This window comes from Mesoplodon bidens (genome assembly GCF_964165515.1).
Source record: "Mesoplodon bidens genome assembly, chromosome: 4".
Lineage (NCBI taxonomy): Eukaryota > Metazoa > Chordata > Mammalia > Artiodactyla > Ziphiidae > Mesoplodon > Mesoplodon bidens.
The window spans coordinates 39354912-39376000 of NC_138160.1; positions in this window are offsets into that span (position 1 = coordinate 39354912).

Consider the following 21089-nt stretch of genomic DNA (forward strand, 5'->3'; position numbering starts at 1 on the left):
CCCAAACTGCCTGATCACTGGTCGCTAAGTCACACCCCTGTCTTGCTGCCCTGCATCCTGTCTCAAGACTAACTACAAGCATTTCCCTATGTCTTTGGAGAGTTTTAACAGTTAAGCACTTCTCAAAACAAACTGGACTCTGACTGACCTTCCCCAATTACTCCAATAAAATCCTTAAGCTCAAATTCACCTTTCTTCAAATAAGCTGACCTCATTTAAGGAAAAATTATCTTCCCAGTCAGATCAACGTGTTTATGAACAGGAAAAAGTGACTTGCCAGGTTGAGGCTAGTTTCCACTTCTCTTTTTGCTGTTAGAGCAAAATAAATTGAGGAAGAAATATAATTCTTGTTTTGCTAAGCATTTTGAAAGTTGTCCCCATTAGTACTGGTTTATATTTATATATTTAATATTTTTTAGCCTTATCCCCAGTCCAGTTTTTTCAAATGATCCGTATCCTTTAAAACCAATTTATATACTACCTTCCATGTACAGCTTTTTCTGATCTTTCTGGTCCAGATTGACCTTTCCCTCCATGGTGAATTAAATATGGCCACATCTGCTTTGACACTGTCCTCATCATGAGGTATGTTGAAGAAGAAAGAGAGTCCTGTATTTCCTCCCCTTGAGCTGGGTGACTCCTGTTGACATATTGAATATGGCTGAAGTAACACTGTGTGAATTTCCGGATCCAGATGACAAGCGCGTCCATTTCCTTCCTTCTTGTTCTTACAAGACAGCTGCCAGGAAAGAAGTATGACTACCTTGAGATCACCGTGCTGTGAGAAGCCCAGACTACATGGGGGGGCCTAGAAGGATGAGGTGCCATGTAGAAGGAGGGGCTGAGGGGCAGTAAGGTGTGCTAGTTTTGTGAGGGACCCTTCTTGGAGCCTCAGACAAGGCCTGCTGAGTGCCACGTGATGCTCCTTGAAGCAGAAGAATTGCCCAGCTGAGCCCTGCCTGTACTCCTGGCCCACACAATTGTGAGATGTAAGAACACTATTGTTTTAAGACACTAAAGTTAAGGGTAGCTTGTGTCACCACAATAAATTATCCAACGGCTTCCCTGGTGGCGTGGTGGTTGAGAGTCCGCCTGCCGATTCAGGGGACACGGGTTCATGCCCCGGTCCGGGAAGATCGCACATGCCGCGGAGCGGCTGGGCCTGTGAGCCATGGCCGCTGAGCCTGCGCATCCGGAGCCTGTGCTCCGCAATGGGAGAGGCCACAACAGTGAGAGGACCACGTATCGCACACAAAAAAAAATAAAATAAAATTATCCAACCACTCTCCTCTGAATCTCCCTAGGATTAATTTGACAGTTAACAATTTATAGCCTTGTGACTTGACCTTCATTGTTGGTTTCAACCCCCATTTAAATGTTTTATTGGTATTCAACTTATGTGATTATATCTTCTTTCCTGACTACATTACAACTCTTTTCAGTATAGGCAAAGCATCTCTTTTCTTCTTCTGTTTTTCCTAAAACTCTGTTTTCCCTTTTTCTATAGTAAAATAATGCTATAAAATCTTTCTTTTTTTTTTTTTCCTTAAGCTATTATTGAGTGAAAAGTGTATGACATGATCCTAGGAAACTGTGAAAATGAGAATGGGAATGTGGAGTGGGTTAGTTCCTACTGAAAATAATATTTAATTTTAAAATTTTATTAGAAAAAAGCATTATATCAGACAGTAATATGTAAAGTACTAAAAAAAAAGGTGAGAATTTTCTACTGCCCATTAGTAGAATACAAATCCAAGTCATGAGATAATGGTAGGCAAAATTCTTCAGTGGCCCTCCCAAGATTCTTCACACCTGGTCACATGGGGTGATACTGGAATGTGGGCAGGTTTGTGAATATGTTGGGGTAGTCACTATTTTGATTAGGTTACATTTGATAAGACTCTATTTCAGCAGGCTGGAGGGAGACATTCCTAGTGAGGCAGATACCCTCATGCTTGTCTGGAAAAAGCAAACAGCCGCATTGTGAACTAACTGCCCGTGGAGAGGGGCATCCTCCAGGAGCTGAGCATATCAGTCCTACAACCCCAGGGAACTGAATTCTGCCAACAACCAGTGAGCTTGGAAGAAGCCCCAAGCCTCAGATGACATCACAGCCCCAGTCAACACTTTGCAGCCTGGTGAGACCCTGAGCATAGGATGCAATTAACTGTGCCTGTCTGTTCTGACCCATGGAAATTATGAGATCATAAATTTGTGTTAAATCACTAAGTTGGTGGTAATAAACTAATACAGGGCAGCCCATCAGATGTGATTCTAGTTACATTGTAAAAAAATGATCCTATACTTGAACGAGGTCAGGAATGGATATGGAAGGAAAAAGAAACCACTTTAGTTGTCTCTGGATATTAAGAATTAGATGAAAAAGTTCCAAAGCTACTCAGAAGTTTATACCATTTCTAAATTGGGACCTATGACCATCTGACAGTCATTTGCTCTCCTTCTCTGGAAGGAAGAAAAAGAAAATATAGATATATTGATATATAGGTGTGTGTATATATATATATATATATATATATATGCACATACATGTGTGTATATATACATGGGTATTACATGTATAGACGTGCATGTATATATATACTATATACACATATGTATATATATTTAATAATTGCTAAATTATTTAAGCAATATATGGAGATCCTTTGATCTCAGGGATGGAAGTCCTCTACTACATGCTAGGAGATAAATCATAATTGGTCTAAAACCATGAGTAAGATCTCATTCCCCTTAGCAATGGTGTGTCTAAGGGGAACATAGCTGATGAAATACAAGAGCAAGTCTGCTGTGAATGGCTTCCCTCATCAAAGAGAGAAAAGCTTTAAGTAGAGAAGGCTTTTTGCCCCATCCCTTTGCCTCTTTCTTCCTGCCTTGAATATAACCATGATACCGGTATCAGCGGTGGCAACTTTGCAATGATGTGGTGACCAGGCAACTTTACCAAGAATAGCAGAGAAGAAAGAAGAAAGAAACCTGGGTCCTTGGTACATCTCTGAGTTACTGCACCAGCCCTGAGATGCCTCCCTCCAGACCTGTATCAAATAATAACTACTGGTTACAGCACTCTTTGGTTCATAGAAGTTGAATGCATTCCTATCTGTTCCAGTACTTCCTTAGTTTAAATTAAAAGCCTTGCACTTTGCCTTGGAACTCCCATTCTGTCTCCACACAGGATTCTCCTTCCACCTCCTAGCTTTAGTTACTCACCTTTTCTGTGAGGATAATATCCAATATCTAAGGACCTTAAATAATTATTCAATTTACCTTTTGACATCTTCCCCCACCCAAACTATACTCATCCTGAAATACTTAGAATTCCCCCAAAGTTGACTGTTTCGTGTGCCTCACTGACTTTACCTCTGATTATTTTCTTTTTTTTTTTTAATGCTTGGAATAGCTTTGCCTATAGCTCCACTGCCAATTCTCACTTCAATTTCTGCGTACCCTTTTCTCCAGAAAGTTCTCTTTGTGCCACTTCAAGAGCTTCTTCTCTGGCTTCCACAGCATCTTGTGTACACACCTATCCCAGCTCTTAATGCATTATGCTAAAATCATCTGTGTAGTTATGTCATTTAGCTCCCTAAATGCTGAAACAGTGTCTGATTTACCTTCATGTCCCAGGCCCATGTGCCAGAGTAAGCAGCACACAGTTGTCACAGAGATGAATTAAAGAATGAAACTCAAAATCTACAGATACTCTCTGAAAAGTAACCATCTCTTGGCATGTCCCTCACCCAGACTCCCTCCCCAGAGATGATAGTTATCTGTGCTGCCTTCTTCAGGGATATTCCAAATCTATGCAAAATGTTTCTGTGCGCCTATGCCTTTTCACATGGATGGTGGCATCCCGTGCCTAACTTTTCTACTTTGACAATATATCTATTTCCTCTGTATAGAGCTTTCCCCTTTCAACAGCTAAATATTATTCCATTCTGTGAATGTCCAACTATGTATTTACCAGGTCTCACTTGACTGCATTTATATTGTTTTAAATACTTCCATTTACAAGCAGCTTAAAAATTAATATCATTGTACATTTCTTTAGTGGTTCCTACAAGGGTATACATGTAGAATACAATCATGGAAATAATATTTCCTCATCAAAAGATATTTGTGTTTTAAACTTTGATAGATACTGTACCATTGTTTTTCTTCAAAATTATTAGTTTACATTCTCACCAACAATGAAAGGGCCTGTTTCCCTGTATTAATGCCAAGAAATCAAATCCTTGATCTTTGCCAATCTGACAGTTGAAAAACGGCAAGTATTTACAATTTAATTTGTACTTCTTTATAAGAAGTTGTGAAAGATGGCAGAAGAGTAAGACGCGGAGATCACCTTCCTCCCCACGGATACGCCAGAAATACAGCTACACGTGGAACAACTCCTACAGAACACCTACTGAACGCTGGCAGAAGACCCCAGACCTCCCAAAAGGCAAGAAACTCCCCACATACCTGGGTAGGGCAAAGCGGAGAGATCCCCACACAGAGGATCGGTGCCGAGCGGCACTCACCAGCCCGAGAGGCTTGTCTGCTCGCCCGCCGGGGCGCGCAGCACTGGAAGCTGAGGCTCGGGCTTCGGTCAGAGCGCAGGGAGAGGACTGGGGCAGGCGGCGAGAACTCAGCCTGAAGGGGGCTAATGTGCCACAGCTAGCCGGGAGGGAGTCCGGGAAAACTCTGCAGCTGCCGAAGAGGCAAGAGACTTTTTCTTCCCTCTTGGTTTCCCGGTGCGCGAGGAGAGGGGATTAAGAGCGCTGCTTAAAGGGGCTCCACAGACGTGCGCGAGTCGCGACTGAAAGCGCGGAGCCCAGTGACGGGCGTGGGACGCTGGGGCTGCTGCTGCCGCCGCCAAGAAGCCTGTGTGCGAGCGCAGGTCACTGTCCACACCGCCCTTCCGGGAGCCTCTGCAGCCCGCCACTACCGGGGTCCCGGGATCCAGGGGCGGCTTCCCTGGGAGAACGCACGGCGCGCCTCGGGCTGGTGCAACGTCACGCCGACCTCTGCCGCTGCAGGCTCGCCCCGCACTCCGTGCCCCTCCCTCCCGCCCGGCCTGAGTGAGCCAGAGTCCCCGAAGAGGCTGCTCCTTTAACCCTGTCCTGTCTGAGCGAAGAACAGATGCCCTCCGGCGACCTACACGCAGAGGCGGGGCCAAATCCAAAGCTGAGACCCAGGAGCTGTGAGAACAAAGAAGAGAAAGGGAAACCTCTCCCAGCAGCCTCAGAAGCAGCGGATTAAAACTCCACAATCAACTTGATGTACCCTGCATCTGTGGAATACATGAATAGACAACACATCATCCCAAATTGAGGAGCCCGGAGTCAGTGCTGTGCCTCTGAGGTGGGAGAGCCAACTTCAGGACACTGGTCCACAAGAGACCTCCCAGCTCCACATAATATCAAACGGCGAAAATCTTCCAGAGATCTCCATCTCAACACCACAACCCAGCTTCACTCAACGACCAGCAAGCTACAGTGCTGGACACCCTAAGCCAAACAACTAGCAAGACAGGAACACAACGCCACCCATTAGCAGAGAGGTGGCCTAAAATCATAAAAAGTCCGCAGACACCCCAAAACACACCACCAGACGTGGACCTGCCCACCAGAAAGACAAGATCCAGCCTCATCCACCAGAACACAGGCACTAGTCCCCTCCACCAGGAAGCCTACACAACCCACTAAACCAACCTTAGCCACTGGGGACAGACACCAAAAACAACGGGAACTACGAACCTGCAGCCTGCAAAAAGGAGACCCCAAACACAGTAACATAAGCAAAATGAGAAGACAGAAAAACACACAGCAGGAGAAGGAGCAAGATAAAAACCCACCAGATCTAACAAATGAAGAGGTAATAGGCAGTCTACCTGAAAAAGAATTCAGAATAATGATGGTAAAGATGATCCAAGATTCTATTTCCCAGATCCAAAATCTTGGAAATAGAATAGACAAAATGCAAGGAACAGTTAACAAGGACCTAGAAGAACTAAAGATGAATCAAGCATCGATTAAAAACACAATACATGAAATAAAAAATACTCTAGATGGGATCAATAGCAGAATAACTGAGGCAGAAGAACGGATAAGTGAGGTGGAAGATAAAATAGTGGAAATAACTGCTGCAGAGCAAAATAAAAAAGAATGAAAAGAACAGAGGACAGTCTCAGAGACCTCTGGGACAACATTAAACGCACCAACATTCGAATTATAGGGGTTCCAGAAGAAGAAGAGAAAAAGAAAGGGACTGAGAAAATATTTGAAGAGATTATAGTTGAAAACTTCCCTAATATGGGAAAGGAAATAGTTAATCAAGTCCAGGAGGCACAGAGAGTCCCATACAGAATAAATCCAAGGAGAAATATGCCAAGAAACATATTAATCAAACTGTCAAAAATTAAACACAAAGAAATCCTATTAAAAGCAGCAAGGCAAAAACAACAAATAACACACAAGGGAATCCCCATCAGGATAACAGCTGATCTCTCAGCAGAAACTCTACAAGCCAGAAGGGAGTGGCAGGACATAATTAAAGTGATGAAGGAGAAAAATCTGCAACCAAGATTACTCTATCCAGCAAGGATCTCATTCAGATTTGATGGAGAAATTAAAACGTTTACAGACAAGCAAAAGCTGAGAGAGTTCAGCACCACCAAACCAGCTTTACAACAAATGCTAAAGGAACTTCTCTAGGCAAGAAACACAACAGAAGGAAAAGACCTACAATAACGAACCCAAAACAATTAAGAAAATGGGAATAGGAACATACATATCGATAATTACCTTAAATGTAAATGGACTAAATGCTCCCACCAAAAGGTACAGATAGGCTGAATGGATACAAAAACAAGACCCATATATATGCTGTCTACAAGAGACCCACTTCAGACCTAGAGACACATACAGACTGAAAGTAAGGGGATGGAAAAAGATATTCCATGCAAATGGAAACCAAAAGAAAGCTGGAGTAGCAATTCTCATATCAGACAAAATAGACTTTAAAATAAAGACTACTAGAAGAGACAAAGAAGGACACTACATAATGATCAAGGGATCGATCCAAGAAGAAGATATAACAATTGTAAATATTTATGCACCAAACATAGGAGCACCTCAATACATAAGGCAAATACTAACAGCCATAAAAGGAGAAATCGACAGTAACACACTCATAGTAGGGGACTTTAACACCCCACTTTCACCAAAGGACAGATCATCCAAAATGAAAATAAATAAGGAAACACAAGCTTTAAATGATACATTAAACAAGATGGACTTAATTGATATTTATAGGACATTCCATCCAAAAACAACAGAATACACATTTTTCTCAAGTGCTCATGGAACATTCTCCAGGATAGATCATATCTTGGGTCACAAATCAAGCCTTGGTAAATTTAAGAAAATTGAAACTGTATCAAGTATCTTTTCTGACCACAATGCTATGAGACTAGATATCAATTACAGGAAAAGAGCTGTAAAAAATACAAACACATGGAGGCTAAACAATACACTACTTAATAACGAAGTGATCACTGAAGAAATCAAAGAGGAAATTAAAAAATACCTAGAAACAAATGACAATGGAGACACGACGACCCAAAACCTATGGGATGCAGCAAAAGCAGTTCTAAGAGGGAAGTTTATAGCAATACAATCCCACCTTAAGAAACAGGAAACATCTCGAATAAACAACCTAACCTTGCACCTAAAGCAATTAGAGAAAGAAGAACAAAAACATCCCAAAGTTAGCAGAAGGAAAGAAATCATAAAACTCAGATCAGAAATAAATGAAAAAGAAATGAAGGAAACGATAGCAAAGATCAATAAAACTAAAAGCTGGTTCTTTGAGAAGATAAACAAAATTGATAAACCATTAGCCAGACTCATCAAGAAAAAAAGGGAGAAGACTCAAATCAATAGAATTAGAAATGAAAAAGGAGACGTAACAACTGACACTGCAGAAATACAAAAGATCATGAGAGATTACTATAAGCAACTCTATGCCAATAAAATGGACAACCTGGAAGAAATGGACAAATTCTTAGAAATGCACAACCTGCCAAGACTGAATCAGGAAGAAATAGAAAATATGAACAGACCAATCACAAGCACTGAAATTGAAACTGTGATAAAAAATCTTCCAACAAACAAAAGCCCAGGACCAGATGGCTTCACAGGCGAATTCTATCAAGCATTTAGAGAAGAGCTAACACCTATCCTTCTGAAACTCTTCCAAAATTTGGCAGAGGGAGGAACACTCCCAAACTCATTCTACGAGGCCACCATCACCCTGATACCAAAACCAGATAAGGATGTCACAAAGAAAGAAAACTACAGGCCAATATCACTGATGAACATAGATGCAAAAATCCTCAACAGAATACTAGCAAACAGAATCCAACAGCACATTAAAAGGATCATACACCATGATCAAGTGGGGTTTATTCCAGGAATGCAAGGATTCTTCAATATACGCAAATCAATCAACGTGATACACCATATTAACAAATTGAAGGAGAAAAACCATATGATCATCTCAATAGATGCAGAGAAAGCTTTTGACAAAATTCAACACCCATTTATGATAAAAACCCTGCAGAAAGTATGCATAGAGGGAACTTTCCTCAACATAATAAAGGCCATATATGACAAACCCACAGCCAGCATCGTCCTCAATGGTGAAAAACTGAAACCATTTCCACTAAGATCAGGAACAAGACAAGGTTGCCCACTCTCACCACTCTTATTCAACCTAGTTTTGGAAGTTTTAGCCACAGCAATCAGAGAAGAAAAGGAAATAAAAGGAATCCAAATTGGAAAAGAAGAAGTAAAGCTGTCACTGTTTGCAGATGACATGATACTATACATAGAGAATCCTAAAGATGCTACCAGAAAACTACTAGAGTTAATCAATGAATTTGGTAAAGTTTCAGGATACAAAATTAATGCACAGAAATCTCTGGCATTCCTATATACTAATGATGAAAAATCTGAAAGTGAAATCAAGGAAACACTCCCATTTACCATTGCAACAAAAAGAATAAAATATCTAGGAATAAACCTACCTAAGGAGACAAAAGACCTGTATGCAGAAAATTATAAGACACTGATGAAAGAAATTAAAGATGATACAAATAGATGGAGAGATGTACCATGTTCTTGGATTGGAAGAATCAACATTGTGAAAATGACTCTACTACCCAAAGCAATCTACAGATTCAATGCAATCCCTATCAAACTACCACTGGCATTTTTCACAGAACTAGAACAAAAAATTTCACAATTTGTATGGAAACACAAAAGACCCCGAATAGCCAAAGCAATCCTGAGAACGAAAAACGGAGCTGGAGGAAGCAGGCTCCCTGACTTCAGACTATACTACAAAGCTACAGTAATCAAGACAGTGTGGTACTGGCACAAAAACAGAAAGATAGATCAGTGGAACAGGATAGAAAGCCCAGAGTTAAACCCACGGACATATGGTCACCTTATCTTTGATAAAGGAGGCAGGAATGTACAGTGGAGAAAGGACAGTCTCTTCAATAAGTGGTGCTGGAAAAACTGGATAGGGACATGTAAAAGTATGAGATTAGATCACTCCCTAACACCATACACAAAAATAAGCTCAAAATGGATTAAAGACCTAAATGTAAGGCCAGACACTATCAAACTCTTAGAGGAAAACATAGGCAGAACACTCTATGACATAAATCACAGCAAGATCCTTTTTGACCCACCTCCTAGAGAAATGGAAATAAAGACAAAAATAAACACATGGGACCTAATGAAACTTAAAAGCTTTTGCACAGCAAAGGAAACCATAAACAAGACCAAAAGACAACCCTCAGAATGGGAGAAAATATTTGCAAATGAAGCAACTGACAAAGGATTAATCTCCAAAATTTATAAGCAGCTCAGGCAGCTCAATAACATAAAAACAAACAACCCAATCCAAAAATGGGCAGAAGACCTAAATAGACATTTCTCCACAGAAGATATACAGACTGCCAACAAACACATGAAAGGATGCTCAACATCTTTACTCATTAGAGAAATGCAAATCAAAACTACAATGAGATATCATCTCACACCAGTCAGAATGGCCATCATCAAAAAATCTAGAGACAATAAATGCTGGAGAGGGTGTGGAAAAAAGGGAACACTCTTGCACTGCTGGTGGGAATGTGAATTGGTACAGCCACTATGGAGAACGGTATGGAGGTTCCTTAAAAAACTACAAATAGAACTACCATATGACCCAGCAATCCCACTACTGGGCATATATCCTGAGAAAACCATAATTCAAAAAGAGACATGTACCAAAATGTTCATAGCAGCCCTATTTACAATAGCCCGGAGATGGAAACAACCTAAGTGTCCATCATCGGATGAATGGATAAAGAAGATGTGGCACATATATACAATGGAATATTACTCAGCCATAAAAAGAAATGAAATTGAGCTATTTGTAATGAGGTGGATAGACCTAGAGTCTGTCATACAGAGTGAAGTAAGTCAGAAAGAGAAAGACAAATACTGTATGCTAACACATATATATGGAATTTAAGAAAAAAAAAATGTCATGAAGAACATAGGGGTAAGACAGGAATAAAGACACAGACCTACTCGAGAATGGACTTGAGGATATGGGGAGGGGGAAGGGTAAGCTGTGAGAAAGTGAAAGAGCGGCATGGACATATATACACTACCAAACGTAAGGTAGATAGCTAGTGGGAAGCAGCCGCATAGCACAGGGGGATCAGCTCGGTGCTTTGTGACCGCCTGGAGGGGTGGGATAGGGAGGGTGGGAGGGAGACGCAAAAGGGAGGGGATATGGAAACATATGTATATGTATAACTGATTAAATTTGTTATAAAGAAGAAAAAAAACAAGAAGTTGTAGGTCCGTATGCGTTTTTTTTGTTTGTTTTGTTTTGTTTTTGCGGTACACGGGCCTCTCACTGCTGTGGCCTCTCCCGTTGCACAACACAGGCTCCGGACGTGCAGGCTCAGCAGCCATGGCTCACTGGCCCAGCCACTCCACAGCATGTGGGATCCTCCCGGACCGGGGCACGAACCCGTGTCCCCTGCATCGGCAGGCGGACTCTCAACCACTGAGCCACCAGGGAAGCCCATGGGATGTGTATTTTTTATATGTTAAAACGTGATGTACAAACATTGCAAACAACAAATTCAGTCTGGCTTGTTTAACCAGAAGAATAACCTCTTAAAGTTTATTAGGTCCTACTTGGGGCTGTTGAAGAAACAAACTCAAGGATAAACTTCCAGGAACACCAAGATCCATGCAGTATACTGGTCTGATATGGATACCACTGATGCCTCCTCCATCAAACATGAAATGCCAGAGACTCAGCGCCCCACATCCACTACTGCCTCCATCACTGATTCTGCCTGTGTGTCAGGAACTTGCTCTTGCAGTTCCTGCTGCCACCTACACCGGCCAAATGGGAGAGCTACCCTGCATAAACAGGAGTGCCGCCAGGCTCATCTCTGATTGGTCTCACTCACCTGGGTGTGTGAAGGGCTAGGGCACATGCCTGAGTGCTAGCTGCAAGAGAGGCTAGTATTTGAGTTCTGATCTCAGTGGGGGGAGGTAGGATTCATAATGTGAAAATTTCCCCAAATACAGAAGCATTTTCAGAATATAAGAAGTCCTGAATATGTCAAATATTCGCTCCAGTCCTATTCACTGTTGACAGGCAACCCTTCTTCATACTTATTCTCTGAAACCAAAGCAGATACTCCTTCAACTTAATATACCTTCTACTCATATCAGATGCAGACACTCCATCCAACTCCAGAAATAGGCAAGTCTTGTTAGAAGGGGAAGTCAAATCCATGACTTGTACAGATGCATTCTAAGGCTCTGGGACAGAAACTAGTAATATGTTCACTTTCCATATGATTTTTTCTAAAATTTGCTAAAGTAAGCTATTTTAACTGGAACTACTCAATATGACCATTTATTTCTACTCCAATTTCTCTTGCGTCATACTTTCCCACATGTCAGATGGCATGCTGTGACTGTTTTGGGGGTCCTGCTAAAAGGAAGTTGAGTTAAGGATATACTTGGTAGAGATTTATTCTAATATAATTTTGTGTTTTGCAGTCCCTTTGGTATAGAGACAAGTTATTGCTAGCCACCTAGTCTAGAAATGACTTAAAGGTATACAGACCTTTTGCTGTGGGACTCACTCAGCACTGTGACTGAGGAGATTCTGGGCATCCCAACATAAAGGTGAAGAGTGGAAGACCAAAGCCTGATACCCTATGATCACTTGGCACAAGGTGTTATTGTCTGAACTGTGTTCCCCCAAAATTCATATGTTGAAGTGCTAACCCCCCAGTACCCTAGAATGTGAGTGTACTTGGAGATAGGCCTTTAAAGGGGTGATTAAGGTTAAATAAGGTCATATGAGTAGGCTCAGAATCTAATATGACTAATCTTGGACATAATCCAAGATTATAGAAGAGACACCAAGGATGTGCATACAGAGAAAAGGTCATGTGAGGACACAGAGAGAAGGTGGCCACCTACAGGTCAAGGTAAGAGGCCTCAGGAGAAACCAAGCCTCCTTGGGTCACTTGTCACTGTCTATTTCACTTTTGGTGGTAACTTTTCCCAGTATGCCTTTTGTCTTCTGGCATTATCACCAAAAATTATGTATTATGCAGTCAGATTAACCAGTCTTTAGAAAAAAAGAAAAATGACTTCTGCTTTTGTCATAGCTAGAAAAAGCCTTCATTATTTTAAGAAAAATATAAAAGTATCTATGATTTCTTCTAGTATTTTTTGCTTTCTCTTTTTATGTTTGATTTTTTTGATGCATTTATAAACAACAGTTGTGACTCATCTTCCTGTCATATCCAGTCATCTTTTATTTTAGAATTTCATTTTGCTTCTGTGTTTGGGCCAATAAAGTAATCCACTCATTTAAATGAATTATTCATTTATTATTTGTTTAATATTCCTAACTGTTTCTTGTATTTCATGCTAGCTCAAGGAAGTGACAATGTCTAATTAAAACTATGGGGAAGAGGGCTAACCGAACATATGAATGAGAAAGGAAAATTAAATAACCTGAATATACCCAGTTATTTGATTATTTAGACTGATGGAAGTGAAGATTTCATAGCTGGACTGATTCTCAAGAGATCCTGTTCATGTTCACATTTTAGAGATAAAGCAATTTACAAAAAGCAAAATCAAAGATGTCAAGCCTGATCCATAAAATTTTATTTCAACCTTTACAATAGGAGTGAGGGGTGAAGGAGGGGATGGTGAGGAAGGACATTTTCCACTATAACTGCTTTCAAATTCTCAATTTTTATCCAAATGTTTGACTTTATGCAGAGAGTTTTATCTCAAAATAGAGCCAATATATTATTTCCCATGACATTTCAACTGTTAAAATTTTTAAAAAATAAGATTGACAAGTTAAATAAAACTGATTGATCTCAGCAACTAGATATTTGGCTGTTTGTAGTGATATCCTCTTGTTTTTCATTAAACTGTTGCCAATAAAACATATTCTTAGTTTTTACAACGTGTTAGGTGCTCTATAAATTTCTTTTTGAAGATGTGGCATAAGAAATCAATCGATCGATCTATCATTCGTAACCCTGATTTGCGTTCTGATACAAAGCAGCTTTGTAGTCTTTCTGGAAGATTAATAGTTGCTAAGGAAAGTGTTTAGTTAATAAACTTAGGTATTATTTAAGGAGCTCTTGACAAAGAGGGGAAGACAAGAAGATTAGCTTTCCTCAATGAAAAAATTAGCAAAAATGGAGATGCCATATACAAAAGGAGAAAACTCAGCCTGTGGATGAGACAGCCTTGCATGTTCGCACTGATTAAGAAGATATTTGGAGACAGCAGTTTTGAGACTGAGCAGTACCACTTAATCTTTTTGTAAATTTGGGAATATCACTTAACCACTCCAAGACTCAGTTTCTTTTCCCATAACATAGGAAAATAATACGTATCTGCCAGTGTTGTAAAGGTGAAAATAACAGTTTTGGCAGTATTGCAAATGATAAAATATGTGAACGTTTGTTGTTGTTACTATTATTATTGTAGATTTCACAAAAGTTATATTTTTTTCTAGTTTTGTGGTGTCAGGGAGGAAAAAAACATTTTTCTCTACCTCTCTACGTTTTTCTAGCTGGTCTAAGAATGAAATTGACATGAGATAGATAGATTAACAGGAGAAAACCAAACAAAATATTAAGAACATCTATACATGGGAGAGACCCAGGAAAACTAGGTAACTTAGCCAAAATGGCCAAAACCCTCATCTTTAATACCATGCTTAGCTAAAGACAAAAGAGGTTGTTGGGGGTACTGGTTTGGGACTTCAAAGTGGAGGAAGGCAACTGACATGGAGATGAAAAAGCAAATGTTTGGTAAATAAATGGTTTCTGAGCCAAACAGACACAATGGGAAACAGAGTGGACTCTGATCTGCAGGCCTTGCTGAGTCTGCCCACCACACCTAGCCCATATTCTTTGCAGATATCTCTAGTGATAACGCTATTCTGGGAACAGGCCCTTTATATACATTCTGCAGTTAAGGGGGAGGTAAAAAGAAAGACTTATGAGCCCTCTGTTTCTTAAAAATAAGCAGCCTAAATGAATCCTTATTCCAAAGAGACACATTTTGGGGTGGCAAATTTTGCTCCCCCACAGTGTCAAATACATCCGTTTGGAGCTGTGTTTTGTTGAAGCCGCTACCAAGTCACTCTAATGGGTTAAGAAACAGATTTTATTGGCAAAGCATAAAGTGCATGATCACCAGAAAGAAATGCACAGGTCCTTCAATATGTCCCCTTATCACACAGAGACGTATTCTAGGGCCAGGGTGCTCTACTGGACACAGAGGGAGGTTTAACATTCACAGGAAGGACCCTACCCCACGGTTAATAGAGAGCAGCCTTTGTGGTGGAGGAATAAAAGATTATTGATCAGCAGGCATTCTGGATTTGGGTAGCTAGCCACATATAGGGGTGGCAGAGCAAAATCAGCTACTAGCAGTCTGTGACCTTGGTGCCCATGGAAAGCTAGATTTAGGCACAGCTACTTTTTGAGGGAGGGGGAAGGAGGATGAAAGGCAGTGCTAGAGAATTCTGTGAACTCCAATTTAGAAGCAGTTAGATCCCTAGATGCCCACTTGAATTATACGTTGCTGGGCAAATGCCCTTCTTCCACCCTTAAAGAAAACTAGAGAAGATAAAACTGATGGTCTTTGGCCTTAGATCTGCAGACTTGAGGGTGTGGATACCCAGGAGTGGATACATAACTTGCTGCGTTCATTATTCAAAAGTTACTAATTTCAAGATAATTACAATAGACAAATCAAGTGTGGGGCTCTTCTCAGGGCTCAATGTGACTGTACAGTTTGGTTCTGCCCCCATATAATTGGCTACATAGTACTTTACTGAAGATAGGAGGGTCAGTGTCCACACACATAGTGTATGCTGAACACTGAGAAGCCTTTACTAATGGGCCATTACCTTTACTCTCCAGATAGGCAATTGAAAGAATATTTTCAAGTGTATATGACCAGCCCAAGGATCCCTCAAAACATATTATTTAAGATAAACTTCAAGTGAAGTTTAAAGTAAAAAAAGTCCAATAGGGCTTCCCTGGTGGTGCAGTGGTTGAGAGTCCGCCTGCCGATGCAGGGGACACGGGTTCGTGCCCCGGTCCGGGAAGTTCCCACATGCCGTGGAGCGGCTGGGCCCGTGAGCCATGGCTGCTGGGCTGTGAGTCCGGAGCCTGTGCTCCGCAATGGGAGAGGCCACAACAGTGAGCGGCCCTCGTACCACAAAAAAAAAAAAAAAAAGTCCAATACACTCAAAATGATTAAAATAAAATTTTAATCCCACAATCTTAAACAAAATAAACAACTAAAGATTTCCAAACACCCAAGGAAAAGATATAATATGGAAAGAGAAATCAAAACAGAAGAAACATCATTTATAAGTAAAAAATATACACAGAGAAAAAGTTTCAATAGAAAACTATCATAAGAACCCTCATATTAAGAGACAATTTTACATCTATGAAAAAAAGAACAAGTTATTATGTAAATGAACATTTAAGAAAGAAAAAGGCGATCAGATTTTAAAACATGATAGACTAAATGAAAGAAGTTTTGGAAAATAAAGTTAAGAAAAATCCCACAGGAAGTGGAGCAGAAGGACAAAGGTAGCTGTAAGAAGCGAAGAAAGATAATATTAAATGATTAGTCCAGGAGGCTCAACATCCAAATAACAGAAAGATAGAACAGAGAAAACAGAAGGGAGGAAATCAACAATGAAATAATTCAAAAATTAAAATTGAAGGAAATGCAGGCTGAAGGGTTCCACCATGTTCCTTGTCAAATGAATGAAAATAGACCCACACCAAGGCACATCACTGTAAAATTTCAAAACACTGTGGAAAAGGAGAAAATTCTATAGGTTCCATAGAAGGGGGAAGGGATATGGAACTGGCCAGAAAATAGAATAGTTTTGATGGTCTTAACAGAAGAGAAATACCTCCAAAATTCTCAAGGAAAACATTTACAACCTAGAATTCTGTAACCCTGTTGAAAAGTCAGTTAAATATGAGAATGAAATACACACATGTTAAAGTATGAACTGTCTCAAAAAATGTATCTCCCATGCATACTTTTTCTCAGCAAGCTACTGAAGAAGGTACTCCTCAAAATCAAGAGAGTAACTCAAATTAAAGGGGGAGATACAGGAACAGAAATCATCAGGATGACATTGAAGGGAGATCCCAGGATGATAAATGAGCACCGGCACAGAGCACCATCAGCTCAGATTAGAGTAGTGTAACTTTTTGAGGGCTCTCATCCCCCTGCCTCTGCAACAAATCAAGTAAGAGGAAGATGGGAGCCATAAACAATAGATCCAAGCCACAAAAAGACAAAGAATTCAAAGTATGAAGGAAAAGGGGAGTCCTAGAATGACTGTTGTGCTTCAGACCCAGAGTGCAACCAGCTCAGACAGGAAAAAGAGGGTCTCCAGGAGGGTTGTTTCCAGGAAACTAATTGAAATGTCTAAGTTCACCTGATGTGATTGACCTTGTTGGAAATTGTATTTAGAGGCTACTACTGATAAGTGGTGGAGGGAAATAGCAACAGATACACACACACACACACACACACACACACACACACACACACACACACATGAGAAAAACAAAAGGAGGGGGAAAAACAAAAATATTCCTAATATGCTAAAATTATCAGCTGTGAAATATATTATGTAGGCCTAATAATGTAAACACAGAATATTTATCAATACCACCAATAATACCACAATAGCAATTTAGCAATAACACCACAAGGTCAAATGGGGTATATTTTGAAAGAATAATTCAACCTTAGGGAACTATTCATGCAATTTATTATTTTATATTAATGGAGAAAATTATAGAGTTATCTCTATACATGCTCAAAAGGTATTTGATAAGAAGTCAACATCCATTTTTCTATTAAAATAATAACAATCCAAAAACTTTCAGTAAGCAAGGAATAGAAGGAAACTTTCTTTGTATAATTATGGGTATCTAGCAACAACAGAAATATATATTTAACAGCAGAATACTATAGGAATTCCAAAGTATTCAATAAGATCAAAATAAGTCACAAATTTTTAACTATATAAAATTTAAAATAAAACATTTACATGATGAAAAATGAAATACAGATTGGGAGAAAATATGTACAGTGTATCATCTACAAAGCATTAATACCCTTAATATTGAAAGAATACTAATAAATCAGTACAAAAGATAAAGCCTCCACTTGAAAAAAAGTGCGATGGGATACATTTGAGACAATATATAGATGGATTAGGCTTAGTCTTAAAAGTCTGTGTAAGAAAGTAAAGTCTACTGCAGTTTCTCAGCCTTCTTTTCTAGACTCCAAACACCATAGATCTCAGTTCATGGCTTCTGCATGGATTAGAAATAAAAAGGACAGATAGAGCCATCAGCAAAATCATTGGCACAGAGACAGCCGGAAAAGTAACCAGCAGGTTCACTCAGATCATGGGGTCCAATGGAGGAGCCAGGTGCCAAGCAAGTACTGCAGGTTCTTTGTATCTTTCAGACCTTTGAGGGCTGAATTACATTCTCCATCTGTTTGTGGCTCAGCCAGGCTCCTTAGGCAAAGGAAAAGAGCTCTATTGTCTTGGCAATGCTGTGAAAAAAACATTTTAGAAATGCTGGCCCCATGGTTGGCAAAGCAAGTTAACAGGGCAGGCCAGGGCAGTGGTGTGAGTCTGACTGAGTTGGCCCCAGCAAGCTTGCAAAGAGAATCTGGAGAGATTTGCCACAATAGTGGATCCAGGAAGGGTGGTCAAAGTATCTGCTGCAGCACCTGCGAGACGGAATCACTGACCTCTGTGCCACTGTGGTATCCTCTCCAGGGCCTCGTTAAACTGGGCAGAGATAGCTCCATAATTTGCAGAACCCAATGCAAAATGCAATTGTGGGCCTCTTGTTCAAAAAGCAGGAAGAAGTTCCATTACCAATACTAAACTATAAAGTTTTTAACTTTCTTCTGTGGTCTCTCCCTTGACTTATCATGTCTTTTTTATTTCCTATGTAATGGTGTTCTAAGTAAAGAAAAAAAATTTTTTTAATTATTAGAATTTTACCGTTCATCGTTAGATTATGCAATATCAGATTAGATGTAAATATAAGAGCATTTAACTCATTTGCAGAATCACTGAAATTACACAATTCATATTTCATAGGCTATATATAAGTATATATTTGGTTCTTACCAAGTGAATGAAAATGCTGCTCAAAAGTAACTCACCTGTTTTTATTTTGCTTTTTGACACATGCACATTATACCTACTCTCTGCCTTCAACTTACTGATGAGTAAGGAAGGGCTGACACATGAAGGAACTAAGGTTTGCCCTGTGTTTCCTTCTATGTCATTTTCAGTGTATGATGAGGGCTCATAGTTTACATGTATTGATTTCAAAGGTGATCCATTCTTCCACACATCACACTGATTAATGAAGATTACTTGGTAGATTAGTCTTTAAAGGATTATAACATACAAATAATAAATGTACCTTACATTTGAATATTTAATTATTTTCCTGAATAGATGAGTCTCTTATACATCAACTATACCTCAATAAAAATGATTATATCAATATAATACAATTAAATTTTAGAAACCATAGTTTTTTTTTTTTCTTTTTGCGGTATGCGGGCCTCTCACTGTTGTGGCCTCTCCCGTTGCGGAGCACAGGCTCCGGACGCGCAGGCCCAGAGGCCATGGCTCACGGGCCCAGCCGCTCCGCGGCATATGGGATCCTCCCAGACCGGGGCACGAACCCGTATCCCCTGCATCGGCAGGCGGACTCTCAACCACTGCGCCACCAGGGAGGCCCGAAACCATAGTTTTATATTTAAAGTTAAATAATCATTTTTACTTTAAAATATTATCAGAAATAACTATAAATACATAGCAAAGTTCTTTTTTTTTTAATTTTCTCCTATCTCATCTTAAAAGCTACAGTATTTTGCAATTTCTAGAGTATTTTCAAACAACTGATTGTACCCATCAGTGGCCTTATATTACCTATGTTTCCTATTTTAACAAAGCCATTTATCTTTGAAGTGGAGTAGTTTGAGATCAGATATCATTGCTCCTCAAGGAACTGAAATTCTAGACATCTGTCTTTCAGTTTCACTTCTCTAATCAACTCAAGTTTATAGATGGGGAGACAGGTAGGTAACATCAAGAGAAAGCCAGAAGAGAAGATGGACTCTTGCCAATCTGTTACTAAAGAAACTCCTTGGGTGAATTTGCTTTCTTCCACAACTTCAGCCATTCCACCAACTTTACATACATTTCCGTTAAGAGTTAGTACTTGACTGGGTTAGCATCTCTACATTCGGAGTTATTGTTTATTTGACAGCAATAGCCAAATTTCTCTCTAAAATTTATATTTCCCAAAGTTCCAAATAGAGACTGGTCCTAAATATGTATTGTTGTGTGTGTGTGTGTGTGTGTGCGTGCGTGCATGTATGTAGTATATGGAGGTACTGATTACTGTCTATTAAGTAGGATCTGTACCTTATATATCTACTACCAATTTCAAGGAGAGTAAATGCAAAAATATTTTATGAAAATTATAATATTTACCTTTAAATATTACATATATTTATCAGATAGCTCTACTGCTACATTCTGCATTGCATATAAATGGACTTGGACTATAAAATGGTATTTTTCTCTATATTCTCATCTAATGAGGAATTTCATCAACATTATACATATATTATAAAAATTTTATACCATTAGACATACCATTAGACTTTTAGCATGACTAGAAATAGTTATCTATTTAATATCCTTTATTGCCCTGAATTATTATAATTAATCATCTAAAACACTTGTTAAATATTTTGTGTAGATTTTTTTCCTTAATTCTATTTTATCTGCAGAAAAGAATATTCAGAAACTCTCAAATAACAAAAGTAGTGCTCTCAAGGAAAGGAAACAAACAAGATGGCCTTAAAATACATAAATTCAGTTCAAATCACACACACACATGCCCCTATATAGATTTATATATATATTTATATTCATATATATTATATCAAATTCATATATATAACAAAAAATTTTCAGTTTAATAAATCTATATCCCCAAAATATGCGATTAAAGTCAGAATATTTGACTAAAGTCCAAATATTCCATGAAAAAGTAAAACTTAATGTTTATTACCCTTTGAAATATCAAACTATATATACAACTTATAAATAATCAGAACTTTTTTGTATATGAACTTATTAGTGGTATTAAAATAGCAACATAATCCTGTCAAATAGCAGTGGCTGTTCCATCTAAACTCCAACTTTCTCAGTCTAGGATCAAACCTAAGCTTATTTCAATCCCTATCTTTCTCAAATTAAACTATGTAGTAAAAAAAAGACAAACCAGAAATACATTGTAGTTTGAAAACTACGCATCACTGAAGCTCTGATACTGGTTGATTTTT